The sequence below is a fragment of the Lutra lutra genome, chromosome 3 (assembly GCF_902655055.1).
Source record: "Lutra lutra chromosome 3, mLutLut1.2, whole genome shotgun sequence".
NCBI classification, from domain to species: Eukaryota; Metazoa; Chordata; class Mammalia; order Carnivora; family Mustelidae; genus Lutra; species Lutra lutra.
Genome location: NC_062280.1, coordinates 10,152,509 through 10,172,393, shown reverse-complemented (window position 1 = coordinate 10,172,393; position 19,885 = coordinate 10,152,509). Strand labels below are relative to the sequence as shown.

At 38.1% G+C, this 19,885-nt stretch overlaps 1 protein-coding gene across 2 annotated transcripts in view; it reads right to left on the bottom strand.

The window, feature by feature from the left end:
- PLCL1 (phospholipase C like 1 (inactive)) overlaps positions 1-19,885 on the bottom strand; it is a 365,077-nt gene that overhangs the window by 178,850 nt on the left and 166,342 nt on the right. The window contains exon 2 of one of the 2 annotated variants that reach the window (XM_047720907.1): positions 14,008-14,041. The exons of the other annotated variant lie outside the window; for it this stretch is intronic. The gene's annotated coding sequence lies outside the window, so the exon portion shown is untranslated. The remainder of the gene's footprint in view (positions 1-14,007; positions 14,042-19,885) is intronic. 2 annotated transcript variants of the gene reach the window in all.

Genomic DNA, 19,885 nt, shown 5'->3' with positions numbered 1-19,885 from the left:
GTGAGTATTCTAGTCTAGACCAGTGGTCACACATTCAAACGCCTACATGAGTCAGATAAGTACTATAAATGGATGAAGCATGGTATGGATGGGAAGATAAGAGTGTGAGAGACTGATGGAAACTGGAAAGCAGATGCTCACTCCAAAGGAGGCAGGTGTTACAGCATTTAAATCCAGCCTATTGCCATGTAGGAGTGCAGGCCCAATACGGCCAAATCTTCTGACTTGTCTAAAGAAGCTGGAAATTAGGACTTATTTATGTTATTAATCAATAGCTAATTTCATGTATTTTTTTAAATAAAACCACATATAGGCCAATATCATATAGGTTGCGTCAAATACATCTCCAAGCCAAATGAGACCTATGAGCCAATAGTTCGAACTTTAGGTTCAGGTGATCTTTCTTTCTAATATGAAATTCTCTATGTTCTCTAGATGTCTCTTTTATAAACTAATGGGATTATATATTTTACCTACTTTTCAGTAAGTTTGGCTGAGAGGGAAGATCAGATAAAATGACGTGGTAGAGCAAACACAGGATATAAAGTCAGAAGACAAATCCAAGGCCCTCCTTCACCCTTCAGAGCTGTATGGCTTTGGCAAAGTGCCTTAACTTCCTAGGACCTGAAGTTTTCATCATCTGTAAGAGAGGGATCATTCCAGTCCTTCTAACATGAATGGTGATATTTGAGTAAAATAGTGAAAATGGAAGTACTTTGTAAACTCTAAAGCACTAAAGAGATTTCAGGAGTTATTATTGTATTGTCTAACTTCCCAAAGATCAATTCGGGAGGAAAGAAAAACAGATTTTGAGAGTAGCCAAGTATAACTTATTATGATAAATGAGACATACTCCTCAGAACTTCTAGTAGAAGCCAACAATTGTTCTGATGTTAAATCTATGAAAATTATTAAATTAAGTGGGATGTGGTTTCAAACTTTCAGGTAATAAATAGCACACCCTGACTTACTGATTTTGGCTCACTCCAGCACTTGGAGAATACTCCAATAACTAAGTAAAATCCATTCAATTCAGGGTTTCAGATACCTGATGGCAATCTTGTAATTCAGGTCTTAGAATGATATGCAAGGATCTGTTGAGAATGACTGAATCCACACGGTGTAATCAGAGCTCTGAACAATTTCCTTAGAAATGGGCTGATAAAGGACACCATAGGGTGAGATCTGATATCAGTCTCTAGTTCCTCCCCACTCTGAAACTGAATCACAAGAAGTTTTAGTTCCACCCAAATTCCCTTCTGTAGGGTTTGGATTTGTTATTCCCAACTGTTCCAGGAGACCTCACCACTAATCACAGATAATCCCTAGACTTCTCTGGTTAACTCTGGGAATAGCCAGGTAATACTATCGTCTACTCTCCATGGCACCTCACTTAAAGTGGATCCTCCACTTGCCCAAACCATAACACTGCATAATATCAATTAAGTAATCTCCTGACAACAGCTCAGACCAGGGGTTGGCAAACTTTCTGTAAAAGAACAGACAATAAGTATTACTGACTTTACGGGCCACAGGGTCTCTGCTGAAACTACAGAGTTGAAACTACATTGCTTTGGTAGTGCAAAAGCAGCTGTGGACTACACCTAAATGAATGAATGAATGTAGCTATGCTGCAGTGAAACCACGGTTACCAAAATGGCAGAAGGCCATGGTTGGCCAACCACTGGCGTGGAATATTCTCTTCGTTCTGTGAGTTATATTCAATATCAGATAATATCAAACTTTTTTCTATTTGAGAGAGTACAGGTAGGGCAAGGAGGGACAGAGGGGGAGAGAGAAGCAGGCTCTCCGCTGAGCAGGGAGCCTGACACAGCACTCGATCCCAGGGCCCTGGGACCCCGACGTGAGCCAAAGGCAGACACTTTCACACTTAAGTGACTGAGCCACCCAGGTGCCCCGATAATATCAAACTGTTGAAGAACTATTTTAATGAAAAAGGATGCCAAGTAAAACTAACAAAACACTCTAAGATGCTCTACATAATGAATTTCACTTCTCAAAGCAACCTTAGTAGGCAGTTATTTTGCTTCCCATTTTGTAAGTGAGGAAACTGAGACATGGCAAGCTTAATCAAGTGGTTCAAAGTTACACAACTAGTAGGTGGTAGAGCCAGGATTTCATCCTAGGTTTCTCTGACCCTACCTGGCCTTTCCACCAAAGCGCTCAGTTGCCCATGTGGTATACTCGGGAATTTCCAAATGCCTCCGAAAATTCCTGAGCTAATCTGAAATATGGATACTTGTTCAATTTTCATTAAAGAATGCTCATAATGAAGGGGAGTATTTTAAAAATTTTAGCTAAAATGAGCCATGATTTAATAAAACAGGAATACTAAGGCTGAATTCCATTCACTATCCTTTTATTTTCAATTAGGCCTAGAAAATTTTATTTACAAACTGTTTTGTGGAAAAAGCCAATGAAGTAATAACAGGACCACTTCTAATTTTCCTAGATAAGATAAATCACTTTCCTGGTATTTTCATTGGGCCGTCTCACTCTCTTCCTATAAACAGTGTCACTAGAAATATGTTTTGCCCTTTTTTTGCAATTACGTTGGAAATACAAACCAATTTTGTAAATCTAACAAAGTCAGTATTATGGACCACCCAGGAGACAATCATTAAAAGGAAAGAACCCCATTATTAAAAAATATTTAGCAGGAAGAAAGCATGAACATGATATTCTTTCTATGGAGGATCTGGTAACATATATTCAAATGGATTTTTTTAACTATTGTCTTAATATCAAAAATGTTTGCAATAGATCTTAGTTAATCATTTGTAAAATCCAACCTACCGGCTTTGATTTCTAAGGAAATAATGTACCCTAACTTCCTTAGAAACTAGTTATTGTTCAAAGTTTTCTAACACATCTGAACATTACCAGTTTAGATGCTAAGAAAAATGAGTCTCACATGTTTTTAAGATAACCAAATTTTTCTGACTATAAATTACCATAAGTAGTAAATATAAAATTAATAGAGTAATTTGAAAGAGTTTGTCTTCTAATTAGTAATACGCCTTAAGCTACTGAAACACAAAGTAAAACATGTTGAAACAAACCATTAAAACATGTTTAGAATTCAAGAAATTGGAAAGTACCCATTTTCCACAGATCTGCTTAATCACTACACTAATAAAAACAAATCTAAAAAGTCCTTCAGCAAAGCCAGATTTGTGCTTTGATAACCAAATGGATGAAGCTTAACATAAATACCACTGGTAGTTGTGCTTCAGTTACGCTCCCCTTGAAGGGACAGGGAAGATATAACTGATAACATAAACTCAAAACCCTGGGAAACACAGTCGAACTTTTTTTTTTTAAGATTTTATTTATTTATTTGACAGAGAGATCACAAGTAGGCAGAGCAGCAGGCAGAGAGTGAGGGGGAAGCAGGCTCCCTGCTGAGCAGAGAGCCCGATGCGGGGCTCCATCCCAGGACCCTGAGATCATGACCTGAGCCAAAGGCAGAGGCTTAACCCACTGAGCCACCCAAGGGCCCCCATAGTCAAACTTTTAAACTAGAGAATGCTGAGCTGGGTTATGGTGAAAATATTACGCTGTATTCATCCTCGGTAATCCTTTGTGTGTTTTGCAGACCTGCATATTATTTAAAGAGTAGATGCACAGAGACCTGGAGTTGGTGGCAGAAGGCTCTGGATCCAACCTACAAAAGGGCCAAAATTCTATTTTCGGAGAACAATGGTAATTCCAGCTCCATCCCTACAGGCCTCATACCAAGCTTTGATCCCTTTGAAATAGTGTCCTTTTATCTTCTTTCTATCTAACACAGTCTGGCGATAATAATAGTAAAAACAACAACTAACTTTAATTCTAACCTTTCCATATGCCAGGTTCTGTGCCAGTAAGTCTTTTACAGAAAATGTTTATTTCAGTCTCAAACAACCTGATATTGCTAAATAAATTTTAAATAAATGAAAAGATATATTAACCTATATATTTGTAACTATACTTTAAATGAAATGACTTCATTCTTGCAAGAAGCCCCTCAGCAAGCCAATTTATAAACCTGAGAGATGATTTACTTTGTAAATAATTACTCCCCTCCTTACTTCCTCATTTGAACAGAGGGTAATGGGGAAGGAAAATATTTTTTAAATGATGAACTAAAAATCCATTCTATCAAAAACAGCTAATTTGTGGGGCAGCTGGATGACTCAATCAGTTGAGTATTCTGACTCCCGATTTCAGCTCAAGTCATGATCTCAGGGTTGTGAGATCAAGCCTGGGGCTGGGCTCCAAGCTCAGCACGGAGTCAGCTTGGGATTCTTTCCCTCTCCCCTTACTCCATGTGCTCACTCTCTCTTTCTCTCTCAATAAAATCTTTTTAAAAAAATATGGCTAATTTGTATACGGATTTTGTATATTTCCTCCTTAAAATTAAGCAGCCACTTAACTAAAAGAAAAATCATGCCTTAAAGTTTAGACAAATAAAACAATTAATGGAGAAATATTGATTTTTAAAAGGGTTGGACCAAGAAATTGTTGAGGATAGAAGCAAGGTCACGCCAAGGATAGAAGCAAGGTCACGCCAAGGCTCGCACCCTGGCTTGTAGTATCCTGTAATGTACGCCATAGTATCCATCATCTGGGTCACAGCTACTCTCTCAACAGCTCAGGCTACCTCATGTTTATTTCACAAAAGGAAGCAAACAATGGCAAGGCCCACTTAATATATGAAGTGGTACATGAAAGTTTATACATGTTAGAGTCCCATAACTGATTATTACCCAGAAAGGTCAGTAGTCTTTCAAACTTTAAAAATCTATAGACTATAGACTATAAACTATAGACGGTCTCTGTATTTATAGACCTAATTCTAGAATCAAAATTTGGACTAAACTGCAGGAGAATTCCAATAATGAGCCAAATACCCCCAAAGAAACAGACCAAAAGAAAGAAATAAAAAAATAGGAAACATTTAATTTCTTAGAAAGCGCGGGGCAGAGTTTTTTTAGTATTACTGTGGTAAGAACAGGTAACACAAGATCTACCTTCTTAACTAATTTTTAAGTGCATAATACAGTATTATTAACTATAGGCTAGAGTTGTACAACAGATCTCTAGAACTTATTTATTTTGTAAAACAAACTTTATAGTCATCGAATAGCAACTTCCCACTGCTCCTTCCCCCCCGCCCCTGGTAACCACCGTTCTACTCTCTGCTTCAACAAATGTAACTATTCTAGATACCTTATATAAGTGGAACCAAGCAGTATTTGTCGTTTATGACTATTATTCCATTTAGTGTAGTGTCTACTAGGATCATCCATATTGTCACAAATGGCACGATTTCTTTTTTTTTTTTTTTAAGGCTGAAAAATATTCCATCATATGTATATACCACAGTTTCTTCATTCATTCATCCCTTGAATTTAAGTTGTTTTCATGAGGGAGGTTTAAAGATAGTTAAAAGTACAGTTTTCCCTATTGTCCATCAGCAAATTCCTAAATCTTCTCTGGCATTTGCACTTAAATTTGCAAAGTGTTTGGGCAAATGGAAGTGGAAATAATGTGAAAATAGGAAGCCAAAAAGATAGTAGAAATATATAGGGTCCCTTCCTGTTCATTGTCTTTTTATTTTGTCAGTTTTAGACTACTATATATGCTATGGACTGAAAGTTTGTTCCTCCTCCAAAATGCCTAAATTGAAGCCCTAACTCCATGGTAACTATACTTGGAGATGGAGCTGTTAAGGAAGTAAAGATTAAAGGAGATCATAAGGGTGTGGCCCCGATTCCAGATGATCAGTGTCCTCATAAGAAAAGACAAGAGAAAGCTCACTTGCTCTCTGTCTCTCTCCACATGCACACACCAAAGACCATGTGAGCACACAGAGGGAAGGCAGCCATCTGTAATCTAAAGAAAGAGCTCTCATAAGACACCAACCCTGCTAGCACCTTAACCTTAGAATTCCAGCCTCTAGAATAGTAAGAAAACAAACTTCTGTTGTTTAAGTCACCTAGTCTATGTTATTTTGTTATGGCAGCCCAAACTAACTAATGCAATATATGTGAAAATTCTAGTGATAAAAGCATACCACTTAATAAAAATTCAAACAAAAATTGTTTTATTAATTTGGTAAGCCAAATAGAATAGCATGCGTTTTTTACTTTCCCATTGTTAAATACAAACTGCCCATAAAATTAAGCCATTGCTCCTTAAGACAAAGTAATATAATTAAATTTGAAATTTATAACTATATTACAAAGCCTCTTATTTAAGTTAAAATAATCAAAATCCATAGATAAGATTATAAATGCAAAATGCTAGGTAAACTGGAACATCTACCAAGAAATGCTATCCAGAATCCCATTACTTCAAGACTGTGACTTTGGAAAGAGTTGGCCTTTCCCCATTTGTAAACAGAGGCAACTGGATTAGAATCTCTCTCCTCAGCTTCTTTCCTATAGTAAGGTACTAATTTTCATCATGCCCCTCATCTGTGAGGTCTTTCTGCGTGGATTTATTTTACTGATTATTATAGACAAATTCATTTTGGAAACTAGAATCTCCTTTCTGGAACCCAGACAGACATTTCAGGCTATTAATGAACGTCCTTTCTGGATTTAGCCATCATGGTCTCATCAAAAACTCTATCTAAGGAGGGCCTGAGTGGCTCAGTCAGTTAAGCATGGGACTCTTGATTTCAGCTCAGGACCCTGAGATTGAGCCCCAATTCGGGCTCCCCACTCAGCACAGAGTCTTCTTGTCCCTCTCCCTCCCCTCTTCCTCCTTGTCTGCCCCTCCCTCTGTTGGTCTCCCTCTCAAAAATAAATAAATAAAAATCTTAAAAAACAACAACAAAAAGCCTTCTGAGAACAGGAAGGAAAATATAAGGTATTTCCAACAATTAGTCGTCAGAGTTGTCCTAAATGGTTGACAAGGAGTAAATATTATGTGTCAGCATGATTTCTTTGCAAAATACCTATATAACTGAGGGAAAAGATGAATAAAAAAGGGATGGCTTCTCACTGCTTGTTCTTGAGAACTTTCTCATTCAGAAAGTAATCTGAGCAGGTAAAGCAGACATACCTCTATGATTTTTCTGGTTTTGTTAGTGTTTCCAAACTTAGTCTATTTTAAAATCAGAATCATTTCTCTACATTTCTTTTCATATAATTTCCCTAATGATCTTTGTCATACATTAGTGCTTAGAAAGGTAAGATAAAATTCCCCAATCCCCACCCACAGGAGCTAAGTGGGTGATTTAATGTACATTGGAACACCGTTTGCCCTAACCTTACATTATACAGGAAAAAACTACTGCTGGTTTGATTGATTGTAGCTGGATAGAGATGTGGTGTATTTAAAGGCTAGTGAATGTAACTTTAATGCTTAAAAAAAGTTTTTGTTCTTTTAGGACTAAAAAAAGAAAGTTTTTAATTTACTTAAACTGCATAGAACATCCCTCCTCCAGATTTCCTGATGGCTGGCTCTTTCACTGTTTAGCTCAAATGTAACCTCTGAGATCTTTCTCTGACCATTCTAACCAAACTACTGAACTACCATCTCTGAGTCATTTGTGTCTATATTACCTTGTTTAATTTCCCTCAGAACTTATTACCACCTACATTAAAGGATTTTGTGAGGATTAACAACTAACAGGGCCTGACAAACAAAAAAACTCTGTAGTATTAGCTATCTCAGTTATTATCTTGTTTATTTACTTTCTTATTGTCCCCTCATGGCATTTGCCCTGCTTTATTTCCAGTGTCTAGGACACTGCCAAGTACATAGAGGGTGCTCAATAAATCATTTACTAAATGACTTAATTATATATATATTTTTTATTTATTTATTTGACACACAGAGAGAGATCACAAGTAGGCAGAGAGGCAGGCAGAGAGAGAGAGGGAAGCAGGCTCCCCACTGAGCAGAGAGCCTGATGTGGGACTCGATCCCAGGACCCTGAGATCATGACCTGAGCCGAAGGCAGAGGTTTAACCCACTGAGCCACCCAGGCGCCCTTAATTATAATCACTCATGATTAAGGCACAGCTGAGTGAACTCACATATTCATTCTCTCATGTTAAATGAAATAAAAGAATGTGATAGGATACCAGATGGGCATGAGTCTGGTGAACCAAGACATATCAAGGAACCAAGGCATATCAACAGATAATTATGTTACAATTTGGTATGGAAACAAAAGAAAGGTATAAAGCAAGTGCCTGGTAAGTTCAGAAACTCCCCTGCCCAGACATCAGCTGCCTTTTGCTTATTGGAACACCCCAGAAATTTATTTGACCTGAGATCTTAATCCACACATCCCATTGTATACTTATCATGTTCACTCAGAAATCTTAGAGGTACAACAAGACTAAACTCATACTACCCACCTGGCCTACTCTTTCCTTTTATTTCCTATCTCTGAATGTTTACAGACCTACTATGTCACTCAAGACAGGAATTTGGGGATTATTCTATTTTCTTCCACTTTCTGCATTCCACCACCATCTAATCAGACACTAAGTATTTCTTTCTAATGCTTCAGGAGGGTTTCAGATTTGATCCCATCCAATTCTTCTATTTGGTCATTTTCTTGTACTTTTCCCCATACAACCTCATACAGTCCATATTTAAAGACTAGGTGTTATATATAAGTAATAAATCACTAAATTTTACTCCTGGAACTAGCATTATACTATATGTTACTTACTAGAATTTAAATTTAAATAAAAACTTGAAATATTTAAATAAAAAATACAATAAAATACAGGCTTATGTTGTCATATACCAGCACTTTTCACCACCTGGGTTTCAACACAAGAATGAATGAATGAATGAATGAATCATACAGAAAAGGAGCCACTCTGAGGACGGCAGGAAAAGTCTTACAGACAAGGTAATATTTGAGCTGGTCTTAGACAATCAATGGGAATTGGCAAGGGTCAGAAATGAGTATATTTCAGGCCTCAGAAGAGCATGAGGAAGGCAAGTAGGAATTTAAAGAGAACTTAAAGTCCCACAAATGCATTTGGACTTACTTCTAGAAGCAACAGAGAGAGAATCAGAAAGTGTGGATAAGCAGAGGAGTGGGATCACCAGCTTTGTTTGGGTAGAGACAACTCTGCTGTGGACAGATAGCAGGAGAAAGAAACTCATGGCGGGGAGAGCTGGTGAGCATCAGAAATGAGGTGCCAGTAGAGTGAATGGAGAGGAGACAGATTTCATATGCATTTTAAAGATAAGATCAATATAGTTAACTGATGTTTAAAAAAAATGGGTACCTCAGTGTTAACTTGATACTTGTTTAAATCTTGTTTGCTATTTTTTGTTTATTAAAACTGAAAAGACAGGGGCACCTGGGTGGCTCAGTCAGTTGAGCATCCAACTCTTGGTTTTGGCTCTGCTTGTGGTCTCAGGGTCATGATCTCAGGGTCATGGGATCAAGCCCAGTTTTGGGCTCCATACTCAGCATGTAATCTGCTTGTCTTTCTCCCTCTGCTCCTCCCCCTGCTTGTACTCTCTCTCAAATAAATAAATAAAATCTTTAATAAATAAATAAATCTAAAAAGACACAAACAACCTCAAATCAATAGACTAAATACCCAGGGGAATAATTTTTATTATAGTGTTTGGGCTTTTTCCAGTAAAAATTATGTACAGTCCCAGAGGGCCCCAAAGCCGGATGTCCTCTAAGCATATAACAGATTTCAGGATCAGAAGCCAGGAAAAAGTCTAAACAACTAAAACAACCAAACACTTGAAGAACTGTTCAAATAATATTAGTGGGTAATATTGAAAACTGGGGCTGCAGACCAAATGATATGGAGGTATATAAAAATAATCATACAAAATAAAAAATGACAAAAATAATCAACTTCAAAATTCAGAAAGACTGTAATTTCTTGCTGGGAATGAGAGAAATCAGGAAAGCTTTTATAGTAAGTAACACTGGAGTCAGACCTTAAAGTGTATAGCAATTTCATTTGCAGAGATGAAGGGATATCCTCTTCAGAAGAAGGGAACAAAAATAGAGGTGGAAAAAAGTGGGAGCATTGAAGGAATAATCAGGAATTTTCAGTCTGATTGGCTCACTGGGTATATGAACAGGAGCAACGGAAGTTAAGATTGAAAATGTAGTATAGGCCCAGGTCATGATGGACTTGAATTCACACAGAGGAGTCTGAACTTGAGGATTCACTGCAAGTGGGCCGGAAAAGGTAGCATACTCAGCACCATGCTTCAGAAAGAGTCACTTATCAGGGGTAGGTAAGATGGAGGGACTGAACAGGACCACAAGTATTTGCAGTAGGAACACATAAGGGAGAAAATTTTGAATCTTGATAAGATTGGAATTGGAAAAAACTCAGACGAGTCCTAGTAGGGAACACATGTGCAAGCTAATTAGCAGTGAGATTGCAATGGAGTCAGATGTCTAACTGTGGGTTGATAATTGTAGCAAGATCAATCAAACCAATTTTTCAGCTGAGTGTTATTTCTCTATGGCCCTTGTAACTGCAGCAGCTGTCCTATAATCATAAAGATAACTAGTCAGACTGAAACTAACCTAATAGGAGCAACAGGTTGGGAGGAGAATGGAAAGACCCCAGGTCTTTAATGATGTTATGAGTCACCGATTTAACTAACCATCAGCCTTTTGACTATGTGCAAAACTGTTATAATAGATTTTCCTTACTGTAAAAAAAAATCAAGTTTAAGACTTTTTCCTCTTTTTAGCTCAGTAATGTGAGAGCAGGAGTAGAGAAATCAGATAGTGGAGTCTATTCAGAATTACAGATTTGCAGAGCAAGTAATGTAAGACATGGAAACCAGAACCTAAAGGGCATGAAGCTAGAAAGCCCTGAGTTTAAATGGTGGGCCAAAAGATCCATGTGGACAGGAAGGCAGGTGAAGCCAAAGTGAGAAGTAAGGGCAAAATATGGGGCAAGCAGCTGTTAAAATGACAATAAAGCCAAGATTCAATAGGAGAGAAGATTGAGAAGAGGTAGAACAATAACCAAAATCTGAGAAGACCATATCAGATGAGAAGTGTGGCAGTGCCTATAAGGAGCAAGAGTATCACAGATAAATTTGCTTAAGGTCCAGAGGCCAGAGATCTGTGAAGACAGGGGCTGGAACAGCAGATAAGGGTTTAGGTTCCTAAGCTGCTAGAAGAACGAGAGGAAGTCTGCAAAAACAGGCTCTCAGTGGCATGAGAAGAAAGCAGAAGTTGTGAGTTGAATATAAGATAGAAAAAGTGTGGTATACCAGATAGAGGACAGTTCAAAACACAAGTTCTTGAGAGACAATGTGCAAACAATAGTCTGGGTGTGATGGGAAGCAGGAAATTTGCTGACTCCTGCTCCTCAATCTGAGAGCCAGAGAAAGTGGAAGAAGTGAGCACTGGGGATGGATCTGGCTCAGAAGCTTAAAACTTAGAATGAGGCCAAGATTGAGTTTTGGCAAGAGTATAGGGAAATGTTGAAGTGAAAGGCTAAAGAACGTGAGGTCTGCTTAACTAACAGAATCCTAGAATGTAGAAGAGGGGCATGGTTGAGAAGAAGGCAGGTATGGCAGGGGCTGAAATCCACAGATAGAAATCAGAAGTATCAGAGGTGAGGCATGTGCATCTCCAGTGACCATTTTTTAAAAAGAAATGTAGGTGGTAGCTAATTGAGTAGTTGGCTAGTGTTGATAGGGGAAAACAGGGCTGGGAGAATAAACTAAGGGGAATTTTGGTAGCTTAACAACCTGGCAGAATAAAAAAGTGTAAATAAGTTTGGAACCAGACAGACCTAGATGTGAATCCTAACTGCCATTTACTAGCCATGTGACTTTAAGCTTTTGTTTACTCACCATTAAAATGGAAATTAAAAAGCCAACATTGCAGGGGCATTAGTGAAATTTCAAGATAACCCATGCAAAATATTCAGCATCATAACAGACACTCAATGGACACTCAATAAGGTGAAACATCTCTATAATCACACCTGGCTTCAAGCTTCTAGGTATGCCAGTGAAAACAGCCTTCAAAGGTACAGCTTAGATGAGGGGGAGTCGGGGGCGGGGGTAAGAATTTTCCCCAATAGCATTTCTCCTGAAGTACACAATACTATTAGAGAAGAAAGCCAATGGCTTACCAATGAAAAAGAATGAAAATTCTGAATTAAACTCTCAAGAATTCAGCCACCCCAAGCCTACAAAGACAGGAAGAGAAACTTCACCCACATGATTGTAGAGAAAAACTTTGTGCTCTGTATTTTGTTTATTCAGTGAATCAGCCTATTATCAGTACTTGCAAATTAACTCTAATTATCAGATAAAAGCGATGTGGTTATTCTGTCTGATAATCAACTATTACAAAAAGCCTAAGCAATAAGTAATAATTACCATATCATTCTATAAAAGATCTTTTTTTTTTTTTTTTCCCCTGACTGAAAGTAGCACACACTCAAGATAAATTATAGGACTGGCTTATAATTTTATCTCACTTTTCAAAATTTATACTAGGTCAGTACCACTGATTCCCAAATTGAAATGTCCAGTCTGGGCCTTTCCACTGAGGTCCAAATGACTGCTCTGACATCACCCTTTCAATATCTAATTGGCTGTTCAAACTTAACAGCAAAAACAGAATTCTTCATTTGCTTCCAAACCAGTCCCTCTCCAGGTCTTCCCATCTTCAGTAAATGGAACCACCATCCACCCAGTTATTCAAGCCCAAACATAGAAATCATCCTTGATTTGTGCTTTTTCTTATTATCCTAAAACCATTCATTAACAAGCCCCATGGACTCTACCCTAAAATATATACGAAAGCCATAACATTTCTCTCCTTTTCAATAGCTGCTAATCTCATCTGAGTCACCATCATCTCTTACCTGAATAACTGGATTACTAACTCCTTAATCCTCCTCCATACTCTTCCAACCATCCATTCTCCACTGAATAGCCAGAAGAACCATGAGAAACACAAATCAGATGGTGTCCTTCTCCTTCTTAAACCCTAGCAATGCTCTTACAATGAAATTCAAACTTTTCCCTACAAGGTTCACCTGACCTCACACCTGCACATCTTTGTGACCTCAACTGCTGTCTTTCTCTCCAGTACACATTGCACTATAGCCGCAATGGCCTTCTTTCTGTTCTTTGAATGTATGAAGCTCATCCTACCTTTCCAGAGGCTAGTTCCTCTGCCTGAAATATCCTAACAGCAGACCTTTTTATGGCTGACTCCTTCTTTTCACCAGGGAGAAAATGCTATCTCCTCAATGAAGCTATACTAATCTTAATTAGTTCCTTAATTAATATCCCTTAGTCTTTCTCTGTTGCATTATTCTGTTTTGTTTTTTCATATTTGTAGTCACCAAGATGGCATTTGGTAGGCACTCAATAAATGTAGAATTAATGAATAAACCATACACAACTTCTCTTCAATTGGAGTATTGTAAACTCATCAGACAGGCTTAAAATACCCTACTTCAGACAATCAAGTCTCAAGTTCATCTGGAATTTATCTTCAATTCAAAAGTTGTTCAGAAATCTGCTGGACTGACTTGTACCAGCTCCAAAGCTGATGGAGAGGGGTGGAGAGAAATGGTCCCAGAGCAAATTGCACTTACTGTCTTCTACAGCTTCATAATTCACACCTACATGCACTGTTTGGCTTGGAGCCTCTCAAAGCAGCTGAGACTTGCTCCTGATAAAGGCCCAGACTGTGTTTCTTCAAGAACCTGACCAGATTTCCCACCCAAGGCAGGCAGAGTCACCATTAGCAGGATGGCTCCAAGAAGAACTGAGGGCAAGGGATACTTATCGGGAGATGGAGTAAATATTTCTGAGTCTCCAGGTCTGTACAGCCATCTTGTAGATACAGACATGAACCCATTTTGGTTGGATTCATCCTGTCAATCACCACGACCCTTGTGGCAACCAAGCAAAGGCTTTCAAAGTGTGTGGAAAACTCAAAGGGACTTGTGGGGATGGTCATAGTTCTAGGCAATGCCATAAACTCACCCACAGGGCTTTTCACATCATAGAAGAACCAGACCTTAACAAAAAAAAAAAAAATTTTGTTACTGATATATACCAAACAGTATATAAATATGTCAAAAATCAAGAAAATAATTTCATTTTATTTTTAAAAAATAAAACCTAGCAGAAAACATAGCAGGTTTTACCATCCAAATCCTCCCTATTAGACAAATGAGAAAAAATGAGACCCCAGAAAGTTTCAATGACTTGCTCAGAATCCTCCAGAGATTCAGAATGTTTTTGAATACATAACACCTCATCTTTTGCACACTTTTAAAGATGAAGAAAAGTGAACTGATGGTGAAAAATGATTTTTTTTACTTTGCCCTTGCTCAGGAGTTTCAGCAAAATTAACCTTACGATGATGTTTTCTATGAGGCTATCAGAATGAAATTGAATTCAACAAGGTCACAATCTCCTTGGGGGAAGAAAAACCTCCTTTTCTCATCTAACATCTTGTTGCACTTTGTTTTTACTTTCCTCTTGCTATATGTAGTTTTTTGAAGTAGAATGGCTTCACACTAAATTTATCTTGGAAAGATTTTCCAAGAAATAAGAGTTCCAAATTTTCCAGATATTGCAAAACAAACCCCATACTTGCCTTTCTTTGACAAAACCTGGCACCCTGCCTCAAAAACTGACATTACTCAGCATGTGCCCTCGTGGCGTAATTCCCAAATTCTTTATAATCTCACAAAAGCACTTTCTTTCTTTCTGAAGAAATGTCCAGTTTCAGATAAGATGCTTCCATTATCTGAACCAGCTATTTTGCTTTGTCAGTTAGGAAGGAAATGGAAGGCTAACTCATGCAAGAGACTACCACACCTATTAATAGGTGCATTTAAAATAGCCCTGATAACCAAAATGGACACATTAATTTAATACATTTCTAATTACTTCTCTTTTTTATGTATAATAACTTGACAGTCATTTCAATGGAACATAAATAATAGAGACAACTTCTGATTGTCTTTATTATTGTCTGATTAAACAAACTTTAAACTTTGTTATAAGTGCAAAAATGCCAGATCAGATTATTTACTGATTAAACAAAATACCCATTTGTGAAAAGAAGTCAAGTGTATAACAAAAACAGTAAAATTATCTGAAATTCAGCTACAACTCAGAAAGAGAATTATCATTAATATTTTGGTAACCACCATGTCATATGTACTTCTATGCATTTACACATAACATAGGATTTTGTGCAAATTATACATAAATTGGTTTGTGGACAAGTCCTTGCTGATCCTACAGTCTTTCGATGGAGGCATCTATCTCTCCTTCGCGTATGGCTCCTGAGCCAATAGAATAGCCTAGTATATGTCCCTCCAGAACTCCATGTTCACACAGTCTTACGTCAATAGCTTTAATTTATTGTTTATAATATTTTCTAGCATCTTTCCTCCACCCTTTTTTTCCCTAGATGTCTCAGCTTATTCTTTTGTTTGTTGGTTGGCTGAAGTATAGTTGACACACAATATTACATTAGTTTCAGGTGTACAATATCGTGATTCCACAAGTCTATGTGGTTTTTTTTTTGTTTTTTTTTTTGTTGTTGTTGTTGTTTTAATTTTATTTTTTATAAACATATATTTTTATCCCCAGGGGTACAGGTCGGTGAATCACCAGGTTTACACACTTCACAGCACTCACCATAGCACATACCCTCCCCAATGTCCATAATCCCACCCCCCCTCCCAACCTCCCTCCCCCCATCAACCCTCAGTTTGTTTTGTGAGATTAAGAGTCACTTATGGTTTGTCTCCCTCCCAATCCCATCTTGTTTCATTTACTCTTCTCCTACCCCCTTAACCCCCCATGTTGCATCTCCTCTCCCTCATATCAGGGAGATCATATGATAGTTGTCTTTCTCCGATTGACTTATTTCGCTAAGCATGATACCCTCAAGTTCCATCCACGTCGTCGCAAATGGCAAGATTTCATTTCTTTTGATGGCTGCATAGTATTCCATTGTGTATATATACCACACTTCTTTATCCATTCGTCTGTTGATGGACATCGAGGTTCTTTCCATAGTTTGGCTATTGTAGACATTGCTGCTATAAACATTCGGGTGCACGTGCCCCTTCGGATCACTACGTTTGTATCTTTAGGGTAAATACCCAGCAGTGCAATTGCTGGGTCATAGGGTAGTTCTATTTTCAACATTTTGAGGAACCTCCATGCTGTTTTCCAGAGTGGTTGCACCAGCTTGCATTCCCACCAACAGTGTAGGAGGGTTCCCCTTTCTCCGCATCCTCGCCAGCATCTGTCATTTCCTGACTTGTTAATTTTAGCCATTCTGACTGGTGTGAGGTGATGTCTCATTGTGGTTTTGATTTGTATTCCCCTGATCCCGAGTGATATGGAGCACTTTTTCATGTGTCTGTTGGCCATCTGGATGTCGTCTTTGCAGAAATGTCTGTTCATGTCCTCTGCCCATTTCTTGATTGGATTATTTGTTCTTTGGGTGTTGAGTTTGCTAAGTTCTTTATAGATTTTGGACACTAGCCCTTTATCTGATATGTCATTTGCAAATATCTTCTCCCATTCTGTCAGTTGTCTTTTGGTTTTATTAACTGTTTCCTTTGCTGTGCAAAAGCTTTTGATCTTGATAAAATCCCAATAGTTCATTTTTGCCCTTGCTTCCCTTGCCTTTGGCGAAGTTCCTAGGAAGATGTTGCTGCGGCTGAGGTCGAAGAGATTGCTGCCTGTGTTCTCCTCAAGGATTTGGATGGATTCCTTTCTCACATTGAGATCCTTCATCCATTTTGAGTCTATTTTCGTGTGTGGTGTAAGGAAATGATCCAATTTCATTTTTCTGCATGTGGCTGTCCAATGTCCAACACCATTTATTGAAGAGGCTGTCTTTTTTCCATTGGACATTCTTTCCCGCTTTGTCGAAGATGAGTTGACCATAGAGTTGAGGGTCTATTTCTGGGCTCTCTATTCTGTTCCATTGATCTATGTGTCTGTTTTTGTGCCAGTACCATGCTGTCTTGATGATGACAGCTTTGTAATAGAGCTTGAAGTCCGGAATTGTGATGCCACCAACTTTGGCTTTCTTTTTCAATATTCCTTTGGCTATTCGAGGTCTTTTCTGGCTCCATATAAATTTTAGGATTATTTGTTCCATTTCTTTGAAAAAAATGGATGGTACTTTGATAGGAATTGCATTAAATGTGTAGATTGCTTTAGGTAGCATAGACATTTTCACAATATTTATTCTTCCAATCCAGGAGCATGGAACATATTTCCATTTCTTTGTGTATTCCTCAATTTCTTTCTTGAGTACTTTATAGTTTTCTGTGTATAGATTCTTAGTCTCTTTGGTTAGGTTTATTCCTAGGTATCTTATAGTTTTGGGTGCAATTGTAAAAGGGATTGACTCCTTAATTTCTCTTTCTTCTGTCTTGTTGTTGGTGTAGAGAAATGCAACTGATTTCTGTGCATTGATTTTATATCCTGACACTTTACTGAATTCCTGTACAAGTTCTAGCAGTTTTGGAGTGGAGTCTTTTGGGTTTTCCACATATAGTATCATATCATCTGCAAAGAGTGATAGTTTGACTTCTTTGCCGATTCAGATGCCTTTAATTTCCTTTTGTTGTCTGATTGCTGAGGCTAGGACTTCTAGTACTATGTTGAATAGCAGTGGTGATAACGGACATCCCTGCTGTGTTCCTGACCTTAGCGGAAAAGCTTTCAGTTTTTCTCCATTGAGAATGATATTTGCCGTGGGTTTTTCATAGATGGCTTTGATAATATTGAGGTATGTGCCGTCTATCCCTACACTTTGAAGAGTTTTGATCAGGAAGGGATGCTGTACTTTGTCAAATGCTTTTTCAGCATCTATGGAGAGTATCATATGGTTCTTGTTCTTTCTTTTATTAATGTGTTGTATCACATTGATTGATTTGCGGATGTTGAACCAAACTTGCAGCCCTGGAATAAATCCTACTTGATCGTGGTGAATAATCCTTTTAATGTACTGTTGAATCCTATTGGCTAGTATTTTGGCGAGAATTTTTGCATCTGTGTTCATCAAGGATATTGGTCTGTAGTTCTCTTTTTTGATGGGATCCTTGTCTGGTTTTGGGATCAAGGTGATGCTGGCCTCATAAAATGAGTGTGGAAGTTTTCCTTCTATTTCTATTTTTTGGAACAGTTTCAGGAGAATAGGAATTAGTTCTTCTTTAAATGTTTGGTAGAATTCCCCTGGGAAGCCATCTGGCCCCGGGCTTTTGTTTGTTTGGAGATTTTTGATGGCTGTTTCAATCTCCTTACTGGTTATGAGTCTGTTGAGGCTTTCTATTTCTTCCTGGTTCAGTTGTGGTAGTTTATATGTCTCTAGGAATGCATCCATTTCTTCCAGATTGTCAAATTTGTTGGCGTAGAGTTGCTCATAGTATGTTCTTATAATTGTCTGTATTTCTTTGGTGTTAGTTGTGATCTCTCCTCTTTCATTCATGATTTTATTTATTTGGGTCCTTTCTCTTTTCTTTTTGATAAGTCTGGCCAGGGGTTTATCGATCTTATTAATTCTTTCAAAGAACCAGCTCCTAGTTTCATTGATTTGTTCTATTGTTTTTTCGGTTTCTATTTCATTGATTACTGCTCTGATCTTTATGATTTCTCTTCTCCTGCTGGGTTTAGGCTTTCTTTCTTGTTCTTTCTCCAGCTCTTTTAGGTGTAGGGTTAGGTTGTGTACCTGAGACCTTTCTTGTTTCTTTTTTTTTTTTTTTTAAGATTTTATTTATTTGACAGAGAGAAATCACAAGTAAGCAGAGAGGCAGGCAGAGAGAGAGGAGGAAGCAGGCTCCCTGCTGAGCAGAAAGCCCGATGCGGGGCTTGAACCCAGGACCTGGGATCATGACCTGAGCCGAAGGCAGCGGCTCCAACCCACTGAGCCACCCAGGTGCCCCACCTTTCTTGTTTCTTGAGAAAGGCTTGTACCGCTATATATTTTCCTCTCAGGACTGCCTTTGTTGTGTCCCACAGATTTTGAACCATTGTGTTTTCATTATCATTTGTTTCCATGAATTTTTTCAATTCTTCTTTAATTTCCTGGTTGACCCATTCATTCTTTAGAAGGATGCTGTTTAGTCTCCATGTATTTGGGTTCTTTCCAAATTTCCTCTTGTGATTAAGTTCTAGCTTCAGAGAATTGTGGTCTGAAAATATGCAGGGAATGATTCCAATCTTTTGATAACGGTTGAGACCTGATTTAGGACCGAGAATGTGATCTATTCTGGAGAATGTTCCATGTGCACTAGAGAAGAATGTGTATTCTGTTGCTTTGGGATGAAATGTTCTGAATATATCTGTGATGTCCATCTGGTCCAGTGTGTCATTTAAGGCCTTTATTTCCTTGTTGATCTTTTGCTTGGATGATCTGTCCATTTCAGTGAGGGGAGTGTTAAAGTCCCCTACTATTATTGTATTATTGTCGATGTGTTTCTTTGATTTTGTTATTAATTGGTTTATATAGTTGGCTGCCGCCACGTTAGGGGCATAGATATTTAAAATTGTTAGATCTTCTCCACAAGTCTATGTTTAAACCTAAATCTAAGTTGTGCTACACTCAACACAAGCACAGCTACCATCTGTCACCATACAACACTACTACGATACTGTTGACTATGTTACCTATGCTCCACTCCATTTTTTAAAGACATGTTACTTTCTTTATATAAAGATTTTATTTATTTATTTGAAAAAGAGAGTGAGAGAAAGAGAATGAGCTGTGGGGACGGACAGGGGGAAAGGGAGAAGCAGACTCCCAGCTGAGTAGGGAACCCTGATGTGTGATCCATCCCAGAACCTGGGGATCATGACCTGAGCTGAAGGCAGAAGT